General features: G+C 41.1%; 1 protein-coding gene across 2 annotated transcripts in view; it reads right to left on the bottom strand.

Annotated features, from left to right (window-relative positions):
* Positions 1-25,293, bottom strand: part of KLHL29 (kelch like family member 29) — a 389,609-nt gene that overhangs the window by 319,503 nt on the left and 44,813 nt on the right. For both annotated transcript variants that reach the window (XM_077175124.1, XM_054630052.2), the window contains exon 2: positions 4,096-4,202. The gene's annotated coding sequence lies outside the window, so the exon portion shown is untranslated. The remainder of the gene's footprint in view (positions 1-4,095; positions 4,203-25,293) is intronic.

Here is a 25,293-nt window from a genome sequence, read left to right as displayed (position 1 = left end):
TCCACCAAACCGCCCCCCAAAAACCCACAAGCCAACCCCCTCCAAAAAACAACCAACCAAAACCAACAACAAAACAACCAAACAACAACCAAAAAAAAACCCAAAAAAACCCCAAGAAATGGATGCAAAGTCAGAAAATACTGCCTGACTCATAGGTGCTTGGGAAGCACTGATTTGAGCTTTTTATTATCACAGATCTCCAGTCTGTCATGATTTAGTGTATGGTTAAAGGTGTGGAGCATGTGGTGAGCCAGAACCTCCCTGGGGTGTGCAGTAAGAGAGGCAACAGGTGCAAGCTGCATCAAGGGAAAATCTGGGAAGGGATAAGGAAGAAGAACCAAGAGCAGATGCTTAAGCAGCAGAATGGCTGTGTGGGGAGGCTGCAGAGCCCTCATCCTCAGGAGTATTAAAGGACTTGCTTGGACATGGACACAGCCCTGAACAACCTGCCCTACCTCTGCAGTTTGCCTGATTTGAGCAGGAGCTTGGGCAAGATAATCCCTCCAAGGTCATTCCCAAACTGAACTGTTCTTTGAACACCATCCCAAAGACAAGTGAGGTTGCTGTTTGGTTTCTCTGCTGCAAACTAGTGTTTGGTTTCTCTGCAGCATCCCAAAGCTTATCAAATTCACCCAAGAAGTGTGACCCTGAATTTCTGTGATTAACTTTTTTTTACTTTATTTGGCTTGCTCCTTCTTCTGAAAGGGATAAAATGGAACAAATCCAAATCTTTGCTTTCACCCACTTGAAAACTGTGAAAAATGAAAAGCAAAACACAATCACTGTGCTCAAGCTCCTAAACACACGTGGTCATTTGAGGCTTAGAGTTTACACACCTTCCTGACCTCTCCTCCTAAGAAATACTCCAAAACCAATCAGTCTGCTGTGTAGGGAGACCCACAGTTATTAAAATAACTTCATCACCAAAACAGCTCTTAACATCATTTCAAAATCCTCCCCACCACCCGCACTATTGTAAGAGATGCTGCATAGGGTGAAAATTAATTCAGTTTGAACCAGAAAACACTGGGGTTAAGTACTTCTTCAACTGGAATACAAAAACTGCAACCACACGTGACTGTCAGGATATAGAGGGCTACAGTCAACATGCAGAAATACTATTTATATCCTTCAGAAAAATTGAGTTAAAAGGCTTTTTAAGGGGAACAGCTGAGCTAGGAATACCCAAAAACGGGTGAGACAGACAAGTGTGCAACTCCTACGTGCAGCTCCCTACCAGAAGGAGACAGTGGGAGTCCATCCTGAAACTCACAGCCTTTTCTAACAATTTCTCTCATGCAACAGAAGCCTCCAAGAGGAAGCCTGGACACAGCTGGCTTCTCATTTCCAAATTACTAGTTTTTAATTCTTTTGTTACACATATGTTATATAATCAGATCACAGCCACCATGGCAGAAACACCCATGGGCATCCTACAGCCCAACAAAAACACTTTGCAGTAACTGGATATTCAGCCTAAGATTATCCCAGACACTTCATACTGATGTGACTAGGCAATGTGGCAACTTATCACAAGCCAGATTTACTAGACATTCCCCACCACAGAAAGTGAATTAAACTGTCACTCATCACCGTATGAGCTGCACTACTGTAACTACTTCATGAGTTGAACACTTCTCTGAATTAAAACCAACACACTTTCTTGCAAGTCTTTATCCTCCTTTCTGCACATTTTCTTTTCCTTTCCACTTCTCTTATTTTCTGCTCAATTTTCTTCTCCCCTGACTTAGTATGTTTAACCCTCTTTGCTCCACTTGCACTCCAGTGCATTCTTTTGTTTTCCTTGGCAGATATAAACAGAGGGATTTGCACAGGAGCTCCAGCCATCCTGGCCAAACTAGTAATGATGAACTCAGCACTGGACTACTGCTCTCCTCCTGGTGCTTCCCCTATGGAATCAGACAGGAAAGCTTCCAGGAACACAGGACTACATCTCCTTTCCCCAAGAACCATCTGATCATCATGTCAAGCTAAGGCTGAGACTGTATTCCTGAGTGCGTCTTCTCTGGAATATCTCCCAACATACAGGCTCTACTAAAATACAGAAAAAGCAGATGCATTACTCATCATGAGGGCCACCAAAAAAAGAAAAAGAGCAGAACATTTGATTTAACTACCACTACAATTACAGTTGTTGGCATCTGCAATTTGTAGCATCACACACACGCATGCAGGGACAAACATAAAGAAGGAATATAAAGTAAGTCTTGTTCATAACTCAGACTTGATTTCCAGCAAGTTTCATATACATATTATTATTATATACACTATTTATGGTTGTGTACTGGCAGTACAGAAAAAAGGATTAAATACACTCTCTCATGCACACTTGTACACACCAAAGCATACACACAATTTCCTGATCTATTGTGAATATGCTAATGAGAGGAATTGAAAAAGAATTTTAAATTATCAAAGTTACATGGAAAGCTTTAAGCTTGCTAGCTTTCTTTAAGCTAGCTAAGGTTAAAGAAATAAACTAATTTCCAAGAGATTCACTATTTCCAAAGTGTAGCTCATGCACATTTATGGGAAGAGGTTGCCAGAAACATTGTGATGAAGGTACACTGGGGATACTGAGGTGTTCAATAAGGAATCTTGTGAAGAAAGAGCAAATGCTGGAAGTAGGGAATGCATGACAGTGTGTAAGAAAGATCAAACAAACTGAAAATGTGAAAAATAATATGGGACTTAGTAGTCTCGACAGACAGTGGGTACAATTTGAGCCAGCAACATGCCCTTGGAACAAACCCAAGTGTGTCCATTCTGAGCTGCGCTGGTGAGAGCACAGCCAGCAGGCCCAGGGAAGCAATCTTCCCCTTTCCTGAAGGATTTGTGAGCCCTCCAGAACACGAAGGCTTTGATATACTGGAGAAAGTCCAGTGGAGGATAGTGGTGTCTAGAACAGAGGTCTCCCCCAGATCTCACTGTGTTTTCTAATTCCCCAAAGGGAAGGTACAAAGAGAACAGAGTGAGCCTATTCTTGAAAGGGCAGCGATATGACAAGTACAAAGAAGAGACAACGAAAGTTCAGGTTATAAATGAAAAAAATATCCTTCATGAGGTGGTGAAATATGGTAACAGGGGTCTAACAAGGTTTTGGAGTCTGCATCCTTGGAGATATTGAAAACCCAACTGTATTTGGTCCCCAGCAATCTGCTTTAAAAGTGACGTTGCTCTGAGCAGGAGGCTGCCCTAGACAACTGCACAGGTGTTTTCCATCCTGAATTATCCCAAAAAAATTACATTTCTGGATGGAAGAAGCCAGAAAGCTGGTTGAAGGAGGCCAAGAGGACAAGAAACAGCATAAAGGCACAGGATTAGCTCCATAATGAAAAAACAGAGAAGTGCAAAAAGAAGCTAGAAAAGGGAATAAGCAAGAAAAATAGCAGGCAGGATCAAGATCGAGACTGAGGAAGAAGAAAAAAAAATAATCAAATCTCTGTTCACAAAATTGAACTTTCCTCCCATAGGCAGGAGGTGAAAAATTCCACAAGAGTCATTCAACAATGAAGTCAAGTATTTAAGTTTCTACTGTAATGTGCATAGTAGATTTGGATAACAGAGGGAATCAGTTCTTTCTTTTCCCTTCCCATGCCCCTAAGAAACCAACTAACCTTTAATCTCCCTTTTCCAAATATTTGAACTCAATCTTGCAAACTTCACAGATATTTTAACTATGTACATTATGAAGAATGTTTCATTTGGAATATAAAAATACATGCACTTTTATCAGCTTATAACTTAAAGTTCACTACACCCAAATAAGCCTCTTACAACTTTTTACAGTTTTATAAGATATGGCCCCATGAGTCTAGGCCTATACACACAGAAAACTTTGCTCTCTCTTGGAGCTACACCACCAAATTAAAATACTCCTGATCAGGTTTCCAGCATTAGCATTTATCATATTACAGTATTTTTCTATTATAACACAGATGCTCAGTTGCATGTGCTGCAATAGAGACTTGCTGCAGCCACTGAAAGGGAGAGCAATGTCCAAATTGTGTTTGTGTAAGCAAGGAAGAGACCATGAAAGAAAAGCCACAAAAAAAGAGACATCTGCACACTTACCCTGTGATATCCACAATCTGTATCAAAATCAGCCTCAGGAGTAACAGTCAGTAAACAGGACAGCAAACCCTTGCATTTAGCAGAAGACTTCTGGGAAGCCAGATTACCTAGAAAGAGTTGAAAAAAGTTACTTTAACACACAAAGATGAAGTCACTGATGTGTAATGAGAATAGGCTTCAAATGAATCACAGCACCAGAATAAAAAAAAAAGAAAAAAGCTGCTCAATGGGAGACCACCATGATCAGAACAGAGAACTTAAACCCCAGAAGGCGACAGAAATTTGTTCCAAAGCACAGACAGTTAGATGCTGGTAGGCACTCAAGGTTTAGCAAAGAACATCTAATACCCAAGATAACATGGTGTTAACCCTCTAATCAAGGATGTGGAGGAGACCAGAAAGAGCACGATATTTTGCTTAATTAGTTGCTATCAAAGAGAGGATGAGTTCAAGCACTTGCAAAAACAAGGCAACCTAAGACTATTTAAAAGTTTAATAGTGTTCCAGAGTCTTTGGTAACACAGAGTTTGCCCATGAAATCAAAATAATCCCTGGAGATAAATTTAAAGGAATATATCTCATTTTAATGCACAGAGTAAAATGACTATTCATTAAAGCAAAGCAGTTTTATCCCTACAGTCTCCATCTCAGATGCAATACATATTGAAGTAATCTTTATGACAGGAAGTGGCATGTAATCCTGCAAGAATGAACTGCTGTTGTTATCTGCAAATCAATACAATTTTTTTTTAAGTGGATATAACTGTGCCTATTGATTTCATGTTTTTAGCCCTAGAGTTTCAGTTTCTACCAAGAAGATTCTTACAATGACAAGATTGCTGCATACATGTAATTGAGTTGATACAATCTGAATGTGCAGTTTACAGTGCACTTCCCTCTGCAATGCAACTGGGGCTTCTGTCCCATTGCCTCAGCTTAAGCCTTTTTTCCTTTTGTATAACTTTATGTATTTTTAATAATTTTGAAGTGGTAGAGTAACACTTCACTAATCCAACCTGCTAGCTCTGGAAACTTTAGCACACAAAACATACCCTTGGAAGTTATGTCCCTAGCCTGCTAGGATATTATTTCAGAATATATGCATGACTTTTGCTATGTTTAAATAGCCCGACCAAATAATTTCCCTTGTGAAAGCCTAAAACTGGTTCAGTGCTGAATATTTACAGCCCAAAGAGGTGGGGTGAAGGTGAGGATGGTAAGGGTACAAGCACATAGAAAAACTGAATGACTTATTCAAGGTCACTTTGTAGATCAGTCAGGCAATGAGCTCCATTAAGAGTTTAATAAAACTGCTAAATTCCTACTATACTTCTGCAAATGAAGCATATAGCAACTTTGGCTTGACTAGCTGACCAAATGGCTCATGCTGCAATGAATGATCTGTAATGAGAGCTGGCTGAGAGGCACAACACACCATCAGCCTGAGAAATGGGGGAAAAAAAGATTGAACCACTAAAAAAAGTTTAAAAGCATAGGCCAGATGAATGACATCCCAAATCAGGTTAGGAAAGCTGAAGTGCTGATAGAACTAAATCTAGCCAAGGACATCAAGGACAACACCAAAGGCCTCTATAGGTACTTTTGTGACAACAGGGAAGACTTGTGAAAATGTTGGCCCTCTCCAGAAGGAAATGGGAAACCCAGTTACTTGGGATATGGAGAACATTAAGATACTCAATGACTTTTTTGCCCCAGTCTTCAGTCACAGGTGCTCCACCCACACTGCCCGAGGTGCAGGCAGGGACTGGGGAAATGAAGAACCACCCACTATGAGAGAAGATCAGAGCCAAGACCATCTATGGACCTGAAGGTGTTCAAGGCCACCTTTGGGTTGGAAGGAACTTTAAAGGTCAAATAGCTCCAAGCAGAAAAAACTCTGTGCTAAGCACTAGCCAGCTGCAAATTAGTTTCTTGAAAAAATAAGATGATGGAAGAGGAAACACATGAAAGGCTGGGGAAAATGTGGAAATGTAAACAACATTATCCCTCATCATTGCCTTTGAGTCCATCAAACAGAGCTCCATGCTCTTCCTGAGCCTGTCTTCTTTACAGGTCCAGACTCATTTTGGAGCTAACGCTTTTCTAATAGCTGGTCTACTTATTTATTTATTTATTTATTTAACACTACTTGAATAAATTGTTGTGACTTTTTCATTTAGTATTTCTGACTTTCACAAGATAACAAAGGAATATACCATGGACTACCTAGAAATACTGAAACAAAAAGGGAATATTTTCTTTGTTTAGCTTTTAGTTTGCTGAAAAACAGCACTGTTTTCATGAGGCAGTTTATGGAAAGAAGAAAAGGGAAATTACTCAAGGGAGTAATTTCTGTTTTGCATAGTGACTCATCATATCATAGTTACCCCATCATCTCCAAGGGCAACACTAGGCCAGAGCAACTCTGAAAGATCTCCTTAGGGAACCACGCTTCTCAAAGCCATCTCAGGACTCTTGTTCCAGAACTTCACAGAATGGGAAAAAACATTTGAGACTAATAAAACTAAAATGGGTTTCAGATAGGGAAGAAGCCTGAATAGCCAATGACAGTTTTACATGAAGGAAAGCTTTTTCTCTCTCACCTCAATAATGAAAGACATGAAGAATATTGACAAAGCACATGGCAGGCTCTAGACAGCAGTGTGATATAGAAAGGCAAAACAACTCACAGCTGGATATGGGACACCTGAAGAAAGAAGAACCAGAAGGAAATGAAGGAACAAGAAAAGCAATTACTTGTCACCATGAAAATGGTACACAAAGATGGGCCAAAGTTCAAAATCTGTTTGCTTACTCTTGGACATACAATTCCAGAGAAGTGTAAAAAAACACTTGGGAAAACAGAAAGACATACTTAATGGTCTTTAACATACTGCAGCTTACATGATTTACTAGCATTTGGGTGAGTTTTCTTTCCCCTGCTTTAGAAAATCTTGGCTCCTTATAGGAAAGGATTTTAATCTTACCAGAACTTTACTGCAGTTACCATTGTGGGGGAGCAACACCTGCCAGGCAGTTCTGAAGCACTAAGATAAAATATTGAAACGGGAAAAGGCAGAAACACAGCAAGGAGCCTCAACAGCAAACCCAGGTTGTCTCATCATAGTGTACTACCCTGCACAGAGGTAAAACCTGCATTCCCTGTAATTCTCATGAAGCTGAAGGTGCCTTACAGGCAGCCTTATCTCTCCTTTGGGAGCCTAACTACTGCAAAATAGACAGGTTAAGGATTCTGTCCTGTGCCTATGCTTCTAAATTAAGTGACTTGAAGCAACTGGATCTAAAGTTATCTACTTTAGATACTGCATCTCTTTCCTGAAGGAGAGAGCTCTTTCTTCAGGTTAAATCAGCTGCAGGCCATGGTATGAAAAGTTGGTGTCAGCTCACCTCCCATCAACACAAGTATCTTCACAAAGAGATGGAATAATCAGAAGTGCCTTTGGCATGAAAGACCTGGTCAGTGAGAAGCAGGTCTGGATCTTTTAGAGAGAGGAGCTGCATCAGTTGCACTCCCCTCTACAGTTCTGGGTTGGCCAAAGAACAGTTCAGCTGCACCAGCAAACAATGAGATATAGTAACAAGACAAGGAGCAAGCAGAAAGCTCAGCTTTAAATAGTAAATTAGTAAAGAAGCATCCAAAAGGCAAGAGAGGATGAGGGAGACAATGATTTCATAAAATGTCAAGCCAAAACCACAATTTTCTTACGCAGCAATGCACTGCTTCAGAGCTTCTCTGTCACAAAGTATCCAAAAGCCATACGGCAGATCTGAAGAAAGGCAAGGAGCAGGCAGCAACATTTGGCAACTCAGTACTGCAGGGAGGGACTCATTGTTCCAGAGCCTCCCTGACTAAGAGATCACTATCCCTGAATAAGAGATCACTTAACAGCAGAGCTGCACAGCATCAGCCTCAGTAAGGACACAATGCTCCATGCAGTGCCTTCCCATGTCTCACCTGTGGCTGAAAAACGTATTTGGACAAGAAGAAGGATGAAGCCAAGGATGTGGACATAGTTATTGTAGGTTAATTACCCAGAAAAAGTTTAAGACAAAAATATTCTATGAAAGCCTGCCTGTGCAGACAAGCTATAAATCAACTCTGAAGCATAAAGTGCTTTTAAAATGCCCTTTACAAGATGCTCTGCCCTGCAAAGAACCTCTCCTAAGTCAGGTACCACAGCCTGGGGCAGGGGCTGAAGAACAGGAATGAAATACCAGACACAGAACACCCTCTCTGCAAATAAACAAGGCAAAGGAAAGCAGATCAGAGGGAGGGGGAAAAACCAACTCCAACACAAAGTATGAGCACTTGCTAGGCAGGCTAAGTGGAAGCTTTACAGGCAGCAGAAGGGTGCTATAGGCTTTGTATCTGCCAAATCACATCAGTCACTGCAAAGAGCTGAGCTCAGCATGGCTGGGAAGTTGTATGGACACGGGAGGTAAGGACAGACCGACACACTCAAAGGTGTCAGTGCTGCCAGGCTGGGGACAACTGTGTGCTGCTATCTTTATCTGTTATCTTGAGCATGTTTACCATGAAAAGCTCTATAATGCCTGTAACCTGTTATCCTACTGCTGCCAGAAGCTAAGCAAGTGGTCTGAGAAGGGAGTAATTACAGATCCCACAAGAAGCTACACAGGCTCTGAAGTTCAGCAGAGCTGCAGTGAAGAGTTGCAGGCTGGGATAAAAAAATAAAACACAGGGCTGGAAATGAAGGATGCATCCATTTTCACAGTCCCACCTGACTTTATGGAAAGGAGTGACTGCTCTGCACCACGATGTCTGCAGAATACTATTGTTATATTTACCTTAATATATTATTTATTACAGAATTTACAGCTCTCTCTTTTCCCCAACTGACAACCAGCCAACTACTAATTTGCAAGCTAAAATGCTGTGAGGTCTGCAGATCCCAGGACATTTGCAAGCCATAAGGATTCTGAAATGCTTGGGAAAAGGCTGGCAATGCTGCCAGTCCTCACTAAGGTCCAAAGAATTTAAGCCATATCCACCTAAACTAAGGAACTACATGAGAAAAAATGACTTGAGAAGGATGTCTGCACACGCATAATGTTGAAATATTTATAGAAAACTTTTTAGCAGCAACAAATGAGAGCATCACTGTACCATCAGCTCTAGGTTTGAAATGATAATTACTAGACAACCTAAGGCTACTTGGTATGTTTTACTGAGTTTCTCGCAATCGCACTGATCGCTCTGAAAGCAGGCTGGGAACTATGAACATCTCTTCATCAAAGATTTAGACACCCAATAACTCCTAAGGTCACTCTGTGCAATAGTTGGAGTCCCCCAAACTCAAATGCTGGCCTGTGTTTCCAAGGGTTAATAAGTGGAAAGGGAAGGGGAGAATAATATTCACTCAGTATTCCCCCAGTTCCATAACATCAACAAATTAACTCCTCCTGTGACATCATATAAATTTTGAGAAAACATTTGTGGTTTAGAACTGGCTGTTGAGTTTGTATTCCTTCCTGGATAATCACTTCTTTAAAAGGAAGTATACATCAATAATATTCATGGGGAGCTTCATAAGAGCTTGGCAAACAGTTCTGACAAAACAAAAACCTCAAACATAAGGATTACTCATAAAATGCTACATCAACAACTCTTTTGACAGACATCTGGATTATGCTCCTTTTTAAAGGGGAAAAACAAAGATGTCACTTCGAAATTTAAATGGAAACAGTGAAATATGCCATTAAAAATACCACATCATAAACAAAGCTATTTTTGCAAACTCAAACGCAATGAGCAATTATGACAAAGTTTGCCAAGATGATTTACAGACACATTTTCATTTAAAAAATGCTTTCAAAACACTAAAAGATGTACAGATATTACAGGTTAGTAATGAGTTTAGAGACCTAGAAGATCAGCTAGTCAGCATTAATAATCTGTCAAGTCCCATCTTTTTTTTTTTAAATGGCCTTTAGTTGATGCTGCAAATGAAGTTAAAGCATACACACCAAACCAACAAAATTCCAGAAAGAGATGCAGACAGACAGTTTAGGAGCCCATCCTTAGAGGATGTAATTCACTATTCCTCCCCCAAACCATGTTAAACATAGAACTGCTTTATCCAGATGACATTAAGTTCTGTGGTATGCTGTAGTTAAGACTCAAAATGAGATCACTCTTAGGATGCAAGGAAAAACTTCTAACTCATTCCCAGTTTATTTACTTTTTAACTACCATTAAAAGCTCAAAAAGAGCTGCTGATATGTCCGGGCTTCAAAAAGGGATATGTAAAATTTTCCCATGCAAAAATAAAGTACTAAAAAGACTGTTTATTCAAAAATTACGGAGTTTTAATTGATTATAAATGTTCAGTTAAAAATTCTTAACCCTAATAGTTCGGTTAATAACGGTTCTTGAACAACAAAAACATACAATCTAGTGAAAAAGTAGATTGCCCTGAAGTAGAGTCAACTTCACAATTCATTGAAGTCCACTGGATTTGCTGGAGACTGGAAGAAGGTCACAGAATCACAGAACTGTTTGGGTAGAAGGAACCCGAGAAATCACCTTGCCACACTCCCTGACATGGGCAGGGACACCTTCCAGTAGACCAGATTGCTCAGAGCACCACCCAACCCAGCCTTGAACATTCCCCCCAGGGATCCAGGGGCAGCCACAGCTTCTCTGGGCAGCCTCTGCCAGTGTCTCACCATCCTCACAGCAAAAAAATTTCTAACACTTTAATCCAAATCTGCTCTTGCAGTTTAAAGCCGTTCCCCCTTGTCCTATCACTGCATGTCCTTGTAGGAAGTCTCTCCCCAGCTTTTTTACTGCTGCCTTCCAGTACCTCAAGGTACAACCCCAATTCTCTCAGTCTTTCTTCACAGGAGAGATGTTCTAGCCCTCTGATCATCTTCATGGCCCTAAGAAGATCCTTGGTGACTTTGCAAGTGCACATTTTTGGGTTCTGTCCAGCCTCTCATCCATAAGCACTCCCAACTCCTTCTCCACAAGGCTGCTCTCAATCCATTCACTGCCCCTTTTGTGCTTGGGACGACCCTGATCCAGGTGCAGGACCTTGCACTTGGCCTTGCTGAACTCCATGAGGTTCCCACAGTCCCACCTCTCAAGCCAATCCAGGCCTCTCAGGATGGCATCCCCTTCCTCCAGCGTGTCACCTGCACCACACAGCTCAGTGTCACCAGCAAACCTGCTGAGGGTGCCTCAGTCCCACTGTCCATGTTGCCAACAAAGATGGCAAACAGAGCCACTCCCAAAACTGACCCCCAAGGAATGCAGCTCATCACCGCTCTCCATTTGGGCACTGACACACTGACCCCAACTCTGAGTGCAACCAACCAGCCAACTTTTTATCCATCAGCCATCAAATTCATGTCTCCACAGTTTGGAGGCAAAAATTTCACACGGAACCGCATCAAATGCTTTGCACAAGTCCAGGTAGGTTACATCAGTTGTGCTTCTCTTATCCAACAATGCTCTTAACCCCCATCACAGAAGGTCACCAGATTTGTCAGGCATGACTTGCCCTCAGTGAAGTCATGCTGGCTGTCACCAGTCATCTCGTGATTTTCCACATGCCTTAGCATAGTTTCCAGGAGAATCTGCTCCATGACCTTGCCAGGCACTGAGATAAGACTGACTGGTTTTATAGTTCCCCATGTCCTCCTTTTTCAATGGGAGGTATGTTTCCTCTTTTCCAATCAGTGGGAGCTTCATGATACTGACACAACTTATCAAACACGATGGATAATGGTTTAGTGATGTCATCCACCAGTTCCCTAAGAACCCATAGACACATTTCATCAGGTCCTATGGACTTGTGCCCCTACAGCTTCCTTAGATGTTCTCAAAGTCATAATCTCCTACAGAAGGTGGTTCTTAATTTTCCCAATCACTGCCTTTTCCTTCTGCAACTCAGGCAATGGGGTTGGAACACCTGTCAATGAAGACCAAGGCAGAAAAATCACCCGTCCCTGTCCTATAAGCTCTCAGCTTCTCATCAATCCCCAGACAGAACTCCATGTACTCCCCCTGGCCACTAACATTTCACTTCCACCTCCTGCACTTCGTGAAGAGCCTACATCCCTCCATTCCAACATTTCAGTCACAGGAACCATCCTGGCATGTCTCCACCAGGCCAGTAAGACCACAGCCCTGCAGACATGCATGTCTCTGACTCCTGTTGTTTATTCCCCACTTCTGCACAGTGGCATTAAGCTGGGCCTCTGAAGAAGCTGGCTTGGATGCAGGTACTCTCCTGCAGACCAGCAATTCCCTCTCCTGGCTCCGGGCATCTCCTGCTGGCATTGCCATCACACTGATAGGAGTGGGGTAGATTGAGGCTCCCCTCCACTGGCAACTTTAGTTTAAAACCCTCTAAACTTTTAGTTTAAAGGTAGCAGGCAAGGAAGTACATTTGTTGAAGTATCTTTTATTTCTTTGTTGAAGCAAAGACCAGCAAAGATATCTTCTTCTGAAATAGCTTGAAGGCATTGAGATTAAAAGACTGAAAGTTTTAGGACAGCTTGACTAACATATTTTCTCAATGTCAATGCTTCACTGAAGCAGCTGGAGACACATTAAAAGCACTGAAACATTTGAGACTGAGAAGACCTCAACTTATTTGACACCATGAACTGACTTTCTGCAGTTCAATGCCTTTTCCAGATATTTGTCAAAAGCCAACAGAAGCAGAACAAAACCTGTTGGTTTGCTGTTTCCTGATGGTTTTTAATACAAAGCCTTACTCTTCTAGTAAGACTCTCAGAGACTGCTGGGGAGTCAGGTAACATAACCAACTGCAGGTGATGTTAAGAGCAGCCAGATCCTGCCTTTTGTAGTGTGGGAGAAATGCTATGAGGCAGCTGGAGAGCAGCAGGATAGGATCAGGCTGCTGCTGCAAAAAAAATCAGGATGGTGGTAAAGTAAGTACTTGGCTCTTCAGAGTCTTTGTGTCCCTCCTTGTCTTATCTGAAGCCTTGCACAATGCCAAGACACCAAGCAGGAACTGCACTTGTTTCATGATGTACCAGAGACATGAGGGATGATGACAGCTCATTCTGTTGGGTCTGATGCTACAAAAAAGGGAAGGGAGAGCACAGTACCATAGCTTGGAAACAACAGCCTGTGCTCAAAAGGGCAAAAGCAACCATTTCTCCTACGATGTGAACTAACACTGCCATATGCCAGGAGAATGCAGCATCCCTATGCAAATAAGGCTCTGAGAACCTGACCAGAACAGGGAAAACCATATCTTCTTCACAGGGACCAACATACTTTTAACAGACTGCATAATCACAGCAGTCCTTTTTTGACCTCAGTCTGATTCTCTTGCGCATTATAAGGCTCATGACTTAATTTGTTGCTTTTTTCAGGAAGAAAAAACCCTTAGACTGGAATAGTTACCAAAGTTCTAGTGAGGCCTTCTGGTGCTGGCAAAAGATTTTAGTGATTAATTATTCTGGCTGTCAAAACCTATTTGGGGTTTTTTTCTCATTATTTATTTTGAATTTTCTTGGCCTTCATTTCTAGACAAGGAATCTTGCTATATTTTTTTAAAGAGACTGAAGACTCTTCCTTTCTAGAAAAGCTAATAAATTTGTTCTTTCTCTTGGATTAGGGTAATGAATATCTGCAAGAAATCCCAGTGGCTGTGTGTTTTTCCACCCCTAGCCACCATCATCACTCTTCTGCTCTACATCTAATCTGCTCACTATCTCATCCACCTCCTAGAGGTGCAGACAGATCTGAACACAACATTCTGGGAGTGTCTGCAGTATGGACAGATCCAGATTTAGCACAGCCTCCCTGAAGTTCTCCTATGGACCTACAGAGAGATTGTTGACACAGGCAACAAAAGCTTTTTCTATAAGCTCATGTTCCCCTGCTGTCAACTCGGGGTAGAGCAATGGCACTCTCTCCTCTTCAGTGACTTCAGAAGGAGTCCAGGACAACTGACTTAGGAGAGGGTGCAAAACTGAAAAGTGAAGTTGGGCAATCTCAGTTCCCATTCCTCATACCTGCAAAATCAAATTATATCTATGTTTCTATACCGTTCTTGTTTCTCAAGTCAAGTTTCACCAAGTATTTATGGCTTCACCTTGCAGAAGCCATAAATATCAAACTTGCAATCACATTAAAAACACTTAATAAGTACCAGCTTAGCTTGACAAGATCTGTTTTCCAGAGGCTCTTATTGACTGGCATTAATTATAATTCTCTTACTCAACCCTTTACAAACTGTCCCATTTATTACATCCTAATTCACTATTAAAATGACAAGAGTCAAACCCTCACACCATTAAGGCACAGATCTTAGCCACTCTTCCAAAGGAATGAACCAAACTTCCAAAGCTGACTGCCAGCAGCACACCAGAGTAGTGGAGCCCTAAATCCCCTCTCTCCACCTCCCAATGGCAACACTATAAAAAGACCTGTGGCTTAATTTGTCATCCCCAAAGAAACAGCAGAACAAGCAGATCAGTTACAAAAGATCCCCTTTAGAGAAAACAAAAGAAAGCAAGCAAAGACAGAAAGGAAGTGTGGGAGGTGCGCAGGTTACAGTCAATCAAACTTTGGATTCCATGAGAATAATTTGAAAAAGAAGCAATTCCTTCACAGTGAGAACTTGTTCTCCAGATGTAAATTGTTGAATTTAGCACATATGACCATCACAGAAATTCATTCAATTGTGTGAGGAGATCATGCTGTTAAAATTGAGCTGCTAGATTTAATTTAAGAATTAGGTTATATAAAAACATAGGGTTTAGGTTTTTTACATATGGTGCCAAGAAACTTACAGCAGTGGGTAGCCTGAGCACTAACCTTCCCTAAGGAGAGTCAGCACTGCTCGCAGTCATCCAGATGCCTACATATAAGATAAGTGGAGAAAAATAATTTTCCTAGAGGATTTATATTATCCTGGCCATCACGTATTTTCAGTGGCACACTAGGTGGGTGACACATTACTGCTACCTCCAGCACCTCCCAGCTAGCAAGCTTCCTCAATAAGCCTGGACGACACACAACTACTTTGAATTGAGGTATTACAACAAGTAATTTTCCATCATTAAATTACTGCCACCTTCCTCATGCTTTGCCATATCTGTGGAGACAAAGTGTAGTGCTTCCCTTGTAAACTCCTGTTTACAGCTCTGACTAAAACTCATGCAAGTTCAGCAGCTGCACAGAGAGCAGAGAGCTTGCCTGTGTCTAACAAACCAGCACTGGCACAGGCAGGAAGGTACTGATTTTTACAAGTCAGATAGCACCCATGGAGAAGAGCACTGTTATTTGTCTAACAGCCTCAGGCAGTGTCCTGCAGCCTGTCATCAAAGGCTTTGAATAAGACTACCACACTCCCATTTATTGACATAGAGAATATGCTGATGACAGAGAGAATGTACGATGATCATGCTCCAGCACCAGGGATGCTGCTGTTTACATCCTCGTTTTTTAACTCATGGCCTAACAGCAATGTCAGGATTAGTAAAAAGGCCTTCTTTCCCCAGCTCCAGCTCTCTGGTGATGTACTTTTCAGGTGCAAGCTCTCCATCTCATGTTACCTTCATCCAAATGCTCCTCACTCAGATTCCTCTCTTACAACCCTCATTTGTCATATGTGTAATTCAGAGACTCACAAAACACTTCCTGCCTTCACATGACTAATCTAGACAATTCTCTGGTCCAAGACCACTTCCACAAATGCCATGCTAGACATAAACATCGTTGAGAAGAAAGTCTATCAAAATTGCTTTGCTGAGCTGCAGGGCTTCTGCAGTAACTAGGATTCAGAGATGTGCAAAATAATGAATTTCCTAACAGTCCATGGATATTGTCTGTTCTCCAGAGAACTTCAAATATGCTGGTCTCTCATGACCCATCAAACAGGAAAATCCAGTTACCAGTATAAGAGAAAATGCTTCTTGTCTCACTTTTTAACCAATTCCTCTCTCTTTCACATCAAATCCCACTTTGTGTGTCAATCCATCAGTTACTAACACCTGAACAACATTACAGCAGTTTTTATGAAAACATGAACATGACCTCAAGCCTCATGGAAAGAAGTCAATTTATCTCTGGTATCTCAAGCACAGAAGCTACAGTTTGACACCAGGCCCTCAACTAAGATGCAGCATGAGCAAGCACCCATCACCTTCAGAGAAAAAACACTATTGTTCCAAATTCCAGACGCGTGACTAAAAAAATGGTCATTTTAATCAAAATATCAAGGACAGTGCATGCTCTTAATCTATAGCTCAGTTTACACAGATCTCTATATGATTCACCCATTTCTTTGGACTCATTCTCCCAAAGTGCAGTAGACAGCCCCAGAATTAATCTTTGTGATTGCATTACCAGAAGAACAGCATGACCATGGGTTATTAATGAGTCCTGATCAAGTACATATTCAGTTCAAATCACTTGCTAAAAAGTTATCCTCCTATAGGCTATATAAATACGTAATATATCTACATTAACCTGGGTGACACTGGAGCAGCCTTTCCAGCAATCTGGACTACTTTATCTCCAAAGTAGACTCTTATACCTCATTTGAGTGAGTGAGCACACATTTTAAATAATGACGAGAGACTCCAATTTTCACATTTTCATGGATGCAGTGTCAAATCTATTTGTAATAGGATCATCTATTATCTGTCAGTACTGAGCAAACTAGGTGAGAAAATAATGGTTAGTACTATATTGTCTGGAATCTTGATGAAAATTAGCAGGAGGTAAGTGAAGTTGTTGAAAAACAAAAGTGTTACTTGTTGATTGCTTAATGCAGCCTGACTTGACTTCAGCTATTTTTAACAGAAGATCAGAAGTCATTGTTTTGGGGTTTTTTTGTTCAGCAGAAGTTAATTTTCTCCACCCATTCAATTTTAAACATGGAATATTTCATCCACTGAAGCACTCTTGTTCTTCACAGAGTAGATCTGTTTCAAGCAAAACTTAGACCACTGACAGAGAGGAAGAAATGTTGCTACCAACTCATCAGAGAAGTACTGAAGTTGTGGGTTTCACTCATTTCATCCCCCTTTTGTGGCCTCCATGTGGACAAACACACTACTCTTTATCCAGACTCCCCATAGATTAACAGAAAGAGCTGGAAGGCTGGAGTATCTATCTCCTTGTTCATTTTCTCATCTCCAGCCTACAAAACCAAGGTGAACACAACCCAGTTAGACTTACTGCCCCAAGGTTTTCCTTCTTGGAGGAAAAAAAAAAAAAATCAGCACATATTTGTGTGTCTACATGGAGATTAGCAATACAGCAGATTACAGACCACTGTAGTCCCCAATACAGCATCAACCTCTCTGAAACCAGGTGTAAGAAATACTTGGTGGTAAGGACACCCATAGCTCGCTTGGTCTGTTATCCCTTCTTCACTTCCATAAACTGTGTTGAGGTGTGAACTTCAAATTAGTTCTGTGGCAAGAGGAACCAACAATAACCTCTGTCACCTCCTACCACAGCTCAAGTCTTCAGTTGCTTTCAGGGCTGCTGCTAAAAGCAGCACTGGAAAAGCTGCTGGGAGCCAACACAGACTGAGGAATTGGGATTTGCTTCCCTCAATCCACTCAAAGCTTGTGCTGGCCAATGGGAAGAGGGTGAGGAATCCACACTGAGGGAGAGGACTGGTCTCCTGCTGAAGTTACACACTGGAACAGTGGAAATAGGACCTGAATACACTCACATGGTCTTTTCTTTGGTTTGCTCACATCACAATACAGTCAAGGGCTGGGGGCAAAAAAAAAGTAACCAAAACAAAAACTGTACAGTAAATGGAAACATCCTGCTTTGGAGCTGATATGAAATTTTAATGGATTTTTTTTGTCAGGGCCATTAAAGCAATCCTTTGAGTTACACAAAAAATACTTTTATTTTTAGTGGCAATAAATATGACAGTCCACTCAATGGAAATACTGTTACGAGACAGTGAAATGATCTTTTTTCCCTTAAGAAAGCATAATGAAATTCATACAATGTTGTATTAAAACAAATATTTCTCAGTTACATGAGATTAAAATGCAATAATTTCAGATTTAATTTAAAAAATAAAGTATTGAAACTTTGGTTTAATATAAGGGTTTAAACAGATTAAGGTTTCAAGAAAATTTTATTGGATGTGTTATATGATCTTTAAAGTCCCTACCAACCAAAACCATTCTGTTATTCTATATCAGTGAATTCTCTTCAGATTATGACCAAAAAGATCACAACTTGAAATTATACATCTAAAGTCAACTCAAGCATGTTTGTGTATTAAAAAGTAAAATAAGTTACTTTCGTAACTGCTAATATATTTGTCTTTCTCTTTGGTAATCTTTCTCAGGAAGTCTGCTTTTTTCAGCCTCGGCCGTCCAGAAGTACGTTTTTATTTTGCTTGTTTCAACACAACCAGCTGTTACACAGAAAGTGTTTTCTTTACTGGGACCAATCCACTGAACATAAGACCAAGGCAAGTTAATTTCTCAGTCACGGGCTGAGAAAGGGAACCAACTGGGAAAGATAATATAGCCTAATATCAAAGCCTTACAGGCATGAATCCCCATAATAACCTATTTAGGTCCCTAGAACTATCTACATGAAAGCATTTTTTAAAAATCTGACTACAGCATCTCAGTGCACAGACACCGAAGTTTTCATAAACGTAATTCTCTGAAATAAATCAAACTTAACTCTAAAGCCTAGAAACACATACACTATGGGGTAGGTTTTGACCCATGGAGGACAGTGGTATCCAACACACAATTTTGGCAAGTTTTACAAGTTTCTATCCATGGTGATTACAGTTCTCATCCCTCTGGAGTATTCCAGAAGCCGGGATGAGATCCTGGCCTGTGGTCTGGTGCCATAACCATCCAGTCCTGTGAGTCATAACCACCAGTTCTACTTTATTCTGCATCTCTCCCATCTCTACTCAAAACAGAGTTTCACTGATTGTAGCTGCATAAAAAAAAAAAAAAGACTTGCCATAGAATAATCTGTTAAAAATTTAATAAAGGTACATTGTTTGTTACTTTGAGAATATAAAGCTTTAAAACCTAATAGTGTGCAGAGATAAAAGCATATTACTACAATTAGCAAAGAGCGGTGTAAATTTAAGATATTTAGTTGCAATTCATAACATTTCAATTATTACTAACTGGAGTATATTATGAAAATAAGTTACATGCAATACAGAACAAAAAGAAATCAATTACTTCTATGACTATTTCTTTGTTTTAACCCTAAATAATTTAAATCCTAAAGACTGCAGTAATTTTGATTTAGAGCATTTCACCTGGACATACATTTGGCGTAAAAAACAGAGGTGTAGTAAATCATCTCTGAAGTAACTGGGTATATCAGGACAGAGAGAGAAAGGAACTATGCTAGAGATCAAATACACTTCAAGAAACTCTCAAGACAAAGAGGAAAAAGCTGGACAGGATTTCAATAAGAAGCAGCTTCATGCCAAAAAGTACAGGAGCACCTTAATCAGTGAAGCAAGAGCAGGAAGGCAAGATGATTCTGAGTGAGCTGCACTGGAGCACCTGTGGCCTGTTTCAAATTCCTGGGGTCCATCACCCTCTTAATGACCCACCAGAGAGGAACAAAATAGCTTTTGCTGAGTGCATACCACAACTGACAGGTGAATGGAGGTCTGCAGCTTTATTCTGAATGTTCACCTGAATGGTTAATGGGTCGGAAAAAAAAGCCATTTGCGGAGTTCTGCATTATTCAGTCATTTCTCTAATTATAAAGTGATTTCAAGCACTGCTATTGTTGCAACCAGTCTTTTCCTATTAGGGCCCATTGTTTAAGAAGCTGCGTGTGAGCACTGAGAACCCCCGCACAGTGGAGTGAGCATCTCCTACATGTCACTTCCACCCAGCCATCACTCCTCCAGCAGGTAACGCACGCATTATCTACGCTGACCTCTGCTTAATTTATAGCACCTCTGTGTCATAAAACAATTATCCGCATTTGACACGAGCAGCACTCGGTAGCTTGAAAAGCAATTAAAATTTAGGAGCTGTCTCTTGCAACAAAAAGGCACTCAGAGAAGCAGCGCTCCGGAGAAGTTGCGGCACGCCAGCCATCAGTCTGATTCTGCCTCTATCAATCACACGAGGCCTCGCTAAACAGCGAAGCGCCGGCAAGCAAACAGCAAATGTTTACGAGGTGCAGCTGGTGGTACTTACGTTAACAGCAAAAGCAGCATCGGTTAAATTAACATTCTTCATTCTTTCATTGCTCATTATGGTTTGACAGACATACCCGCAGTCCACATAAATGACTTAGAACAAGAGAGCTGTCGAGCATCCTGCCATGAAACAAGACCACCTAATGGGAGCAGCCACTGTAATTAAAACTCTAAAAACCAAGATTTATACCAGTTTAAGGATGCAGTGGTGGGTATTATGACCTACTTTAAATTTATTAAAGGAATTGTGAAAGCCTGAGCCGTTACTCAAGTGAAAAGTTAAGAGCCTACCATTTATGATATTTGTCCGATAAAAGGGACTCAAGCGGTCTTTTGATCTAGGAATCGTTTCTGTTGTTTCAGGTCTGGAGATGCAGGAGGAGAGGAAAAAAAATGTATTACTCAAGTATTAACTAATCAGCTTCCCCAGGAGAATGCTCTCTGTAAGTCTTACTCGTTCAAGTCCACAAGATTTTCTTTGATGGAGAATTGCAGCAACTGGTTCTGCTTAAAAATTTACAGCCACATTTAATCTCTTGGATCAAGAAAAGTTAAATTTCATTAACTTAAGGCTGCATTTCATGGAACTCTGTCATAAATTAACACCATACTAGAAAAAGGGGGTGAAAACCCACCAGTATTTTTACAAGTATCTCCAAAGCACCAGAACAGGATTTGACTGAGTAACAGAATCAGCTCAGAGTACTGTAATTCAAGACCATTAAGGAAGAACTAATATAGACATCAGGTAAAGCACATTTTTAAAAAATAAAAACCACATTGATCTGTAGTTATACGCCACCTTTAAAACAGTATGAGAATCAAACTTAATACTCCTATCTCTTAAAACAGATCACAAAAGATGATTCAGTGTTTGCAGAAAGCAAGCAACAGGGTGGCAGGGCTTGCCTTGCAGCAGGGCAGTGCTCCACTCCCTGCCAGGCACCATGTGAGGCACACCAGGGCAGGGCTTGCACATCATGGGATACTGGGTCGCCAGGAGACTAGCATAAGCCCAGGAAAATACTACAGAGAGGAATAAATAATGAAATCTGACCTTTTGCAGGTAGGTAAAACCCTCACTTCTGTTTTTTAGGAATGATCTCCCTACTGGAATTTGCTCCATTCCCTTCCCCTCTGCCAAGAGCAATAAAAAGTGGAGCTTTTTTGCCTTAAGCAGTTAGAAAGCATTGTTCCCTTTCCCTTCAATGCCTCAGTGGCTAAAGCATTTGCCTTAAACGCAGAGATCTGTGCTTCAAACCTCTCCACTGCCTGAGACCTGAAATCCCACCTGAAATCAGCCCCAGGAGCCAGGCTATCAAAGCATGGTATGGGATGTGAGCATGCATGTAGAACTCTTCCCACTTCTCCCAGCAGGGAGGAAAGCAAACCTGCTCCCTACCACAGCACTCCCACATGGGGCAGAAACAGCTTTGCCTCTCCTGTCACACACCTGTTTGTACATACACAGGCTTGTGAGCTCCAGGCATCAAAAAAAAAACCCTAAATAGAACATCAGAAAGGCTCTTGACTTTAATAAATATGTGACACCAGTAAGATGCATTTAGCAGGTCAGTGCCAATTCTCTGGTACACTGCAGCTGCCACTCCAGTTGCCCCAACTCCCCTCCAGGATGCATTTCTGTCCAGCCTGTTTCCACAGATGTGGCCACACCTGGGCATGATTTAGGGAAACCCCTCACCCAAAACCCAGCCCAAGAGCATGTGGAAATCACCCAAATGCACAAGTACACTTGAGCCTGTGCCTTGGCCCTCTTTAGTCTACTAATATAGAGACAGCTATACAGAATCAAACAAAAATAAAATTACAGCATTTAAAGCACCCTCAGGAATTCAGAGCCTAAAAAGGACTGTAACAGCAAACATCTGGATGACCTAAGTCACAAGCGAGGGCTTCAGCCCATGCTGCTTTAATTGCAGCTCACAATCATTAAGGCTGGAAAAGACCTCAGATTGTGGAGTCCAATCATTAACCCACCACTGCCAGGACCACCACTAAACCTAAGCACATCTACACTTTTTTTAAAACACTTCCAGGGATGGTGATTCCACCCCTTCCCTGGGCAGCCTGTTCTAATGCCTGCCCATCCTGTCAGTGAAGAAATTTTCCTAGTTATAAATCTAAACATCCCCTGGCACAGTTTGAGGCCAATTCCTCTTGCCCAACTGCTTGTTAACCAGGAGAAGACAACACCTCACCTGGCTCCAGCCTCCTTTCAGGATCTTGTAGAGAACAATAATATCGCTTCTGAGCCTCCTCTTCTCCAGGCTTGATACCCCCAGCTCCTCTTCAAAAACTTGTGCTCCAATTTAATGAGGCCAGTACTGGGTGAGGAACAAAACCCCTCAAACCCCACATTTGTTGTGATAGCTGCTCTATTTCCTGTGAAACACTCCCACTTTTTGCAAGACACACTAGGCAGGGAAGGGAGTTAATTACAAAAGGGCCTATCTGTGTTTAAGAGATCTTCTGCAAGGACCCCATTGCTTTCTCCTCTGGCTCAGCTGTTTCTCACCCAGAAGACTGGTTTACAACAATGCAAGAGGGCTGAGCAAAAGCCCCCTTGGGAACTTGTTAGCACCAATCTTGTTTTCTCCCTTGGTATCTCCAAACTGCTGGGCAAAGGCTCTGGTTGCCCCAAGGGAGAACACACAGCATCTCCTGAGCAGCTAGGGTGACAGTCTCTCATGCCTAGATGGAGTTCCCAGCTAACCTTCACATAAAATATATGCAACTTAATTCACCAAGAAAAGCTTTCTTTTTTTTTTTATTTCCCCTGGGAAGTTCAGCAAGTTCCAGGAAGTATCTTGCAATATTTGCCTGAGGGCTGCAGAGAATGGATCTAGAGTGACTTGCTCCCACTCATTTCACTGAGATCCCTTCATCAGGGACTTTGCTGCATGGGAGTATAGTTTTACTTTACCACAATGAAATGACATGAATATCTGTAGACGAATGCCATTTGGGACAAACACGGGGAGAATGGCTGGAAAATACAGAAGTTTGCGTTAGTTTTGCAATATAGCTCATCCATAATTTAATATAGGTAATTCTGTTAGAAGAATGTTGCCTGTCACAGAAAGATATGAAGAAACAGTGCTCTCCATCTGTTTTATTACATTGTTGTGGTTTGCTTTCTTTCCCCAAGAGATGGTAAAGAAGAACTTAACCTGAACAACTGACATAGTACAACTCCTCTTATATATTCCTCAGCCAGAACAGATATACTCTGCTTCCTAAAAACATGTTTACTCAGTGCTGGAACATGGAAATGCTACTTATTGTCAATCAGAAGACTAAGCACAGACTCAGATATGTAAACCGTGACGACTTATGTTTTTCTCCAGATGACACATTCAAATTTCAGGGGTCATGTGCTAGAATGCCATTCAATTTTTTTTCTCCTCTCTCCACATCAGTTTGTAATATTAGAGTTTCCCCAAATTCTGCTTTGCTGGCATCCTAGAAGCTCATGGAGATACTACCAAGAATCCTATATAAACTCAATATACTTTCTATTAGTAAAATTAATAACCCAAACTAAGTGGTGGGGTGGGTGGTGGGGAACAAGAAGAACACAGGCCAAGTTCTTAAATCACTTCATTGTTTCTAGCATCATAGGACCAAGTCCAAATTCCCCAAACATAAAACATCCTTCTCACTGATTTTAAGGAATGTTTGATTCAGCTTTATCAGTCCTTTTCTGTCTGCAGAAGAGCTGCTATGAAGGACCTCAGTAACTGCTTCACGGATATTCAAAGTTGAGGTAATAACCCAACCTCTAATCAAACAATTACATGATCACAGCTACAAGGATCCTCCAGCCAGCAAGCTTTATCTTTTACCAAAAATCCTCACACCTACAGTGGGACCTCATCTTCTGCCTTCCATTTGTGACAACTGTCCACCATTACTGTTCAAAAGACAGAAGATACCTGCATTTTAAACTCCTCCAGATTACTTAATTTGGTAACCAACAAGCACAACAATACACGTTTCAACTTCTTTCAGAAGCAAAGTACTGAGTACCTCAGCACAGAGCAAGAATCAGCTATTCAAACTGAACCTCATAACCCAAGAAACAAAGCAGCACACGCTGTTTTTTTGGTTTTTTAACCAGGTGCAAGCTTCTGGAAATGTGTTAATGTGTTGCTAATAGCAATCACCAACTGGGATTTCATAAAAGGAGAACTAGGCTTTGTCTACCCCAGAAAGGGACTCATGAAAAAGCTGGCTAAGGAAAGAAAAAGCACTCAATATAACAAACAATAAGAGAATTATCCCCTGCAGCAGAATCTCAACCTGTGATTACATGTGTTATCACTAATCTGTAACTCTGTCCAACATCCCAAGGAAAGCTGGAGATGCATGCCTGCACATTTTTTTCCACTGCAATTCCCTGTCACATAAATGAAAAAGACATTCAAATAATACTCCTGCTACATTCAGGAGACACTCCCTGTTTTTTTAAATATATGATATACATATAGTTTTATATTTACAGATTTAAAATGACAGCCAAGAAACCTACATGTGGTACTGGACTGAAGATCAGCATCCTATACTACATGACAGCAAGTAAAGTATCATTTTTGACCTTCTTAATAGACAAACTTCACAACTGCAACATGAATGGGTACTTTCCTGCCACACACACAAAGCTGGATCTAAAAAAAAAAAATAAAAAAAATAACACAAGTATAAAAATTGTATAAAAATTATACAATCATGGCCACTCCTCAAAAGTGCCTACTTTTTGTATGAAAGGACTGAGCACAATCAGGAATGGGAAAGCATCCATCTCTAAGTAGAGAAAGATATAATTTAGAATTTAAAATCACCTGGGCCAGTGGTATCTTCCTGAGGATCTACACGTGGACATGCCAGAAGAGACTACAGAACATCTTGGGAATCTCCCAAGCTACACCAAGAGCTGCAACTTTCTCCACTACAGGCTAAG

Source organism: Agelaius phoeniceus, chromosome 3 (assembly GCF_051311805.1).
Source record: "Agelaius phoeniceus isolate bAgePho1 chromosome 3, bAgePho1.hap1, whole genome shotgun sequence".
NCBI classification, from domain to species: domain Eukaryota; kingdom Metazoa; phylum Chordata; class Aves; order Passeriformes; family Icteridae; genus Agelaius; species Agelaius phoeniceus.
The sequence above is the reverse complement of the archived record's forward strand: the minus strand, read 5'-3'. Positions and strand labels throughout refer to the sequence as shown.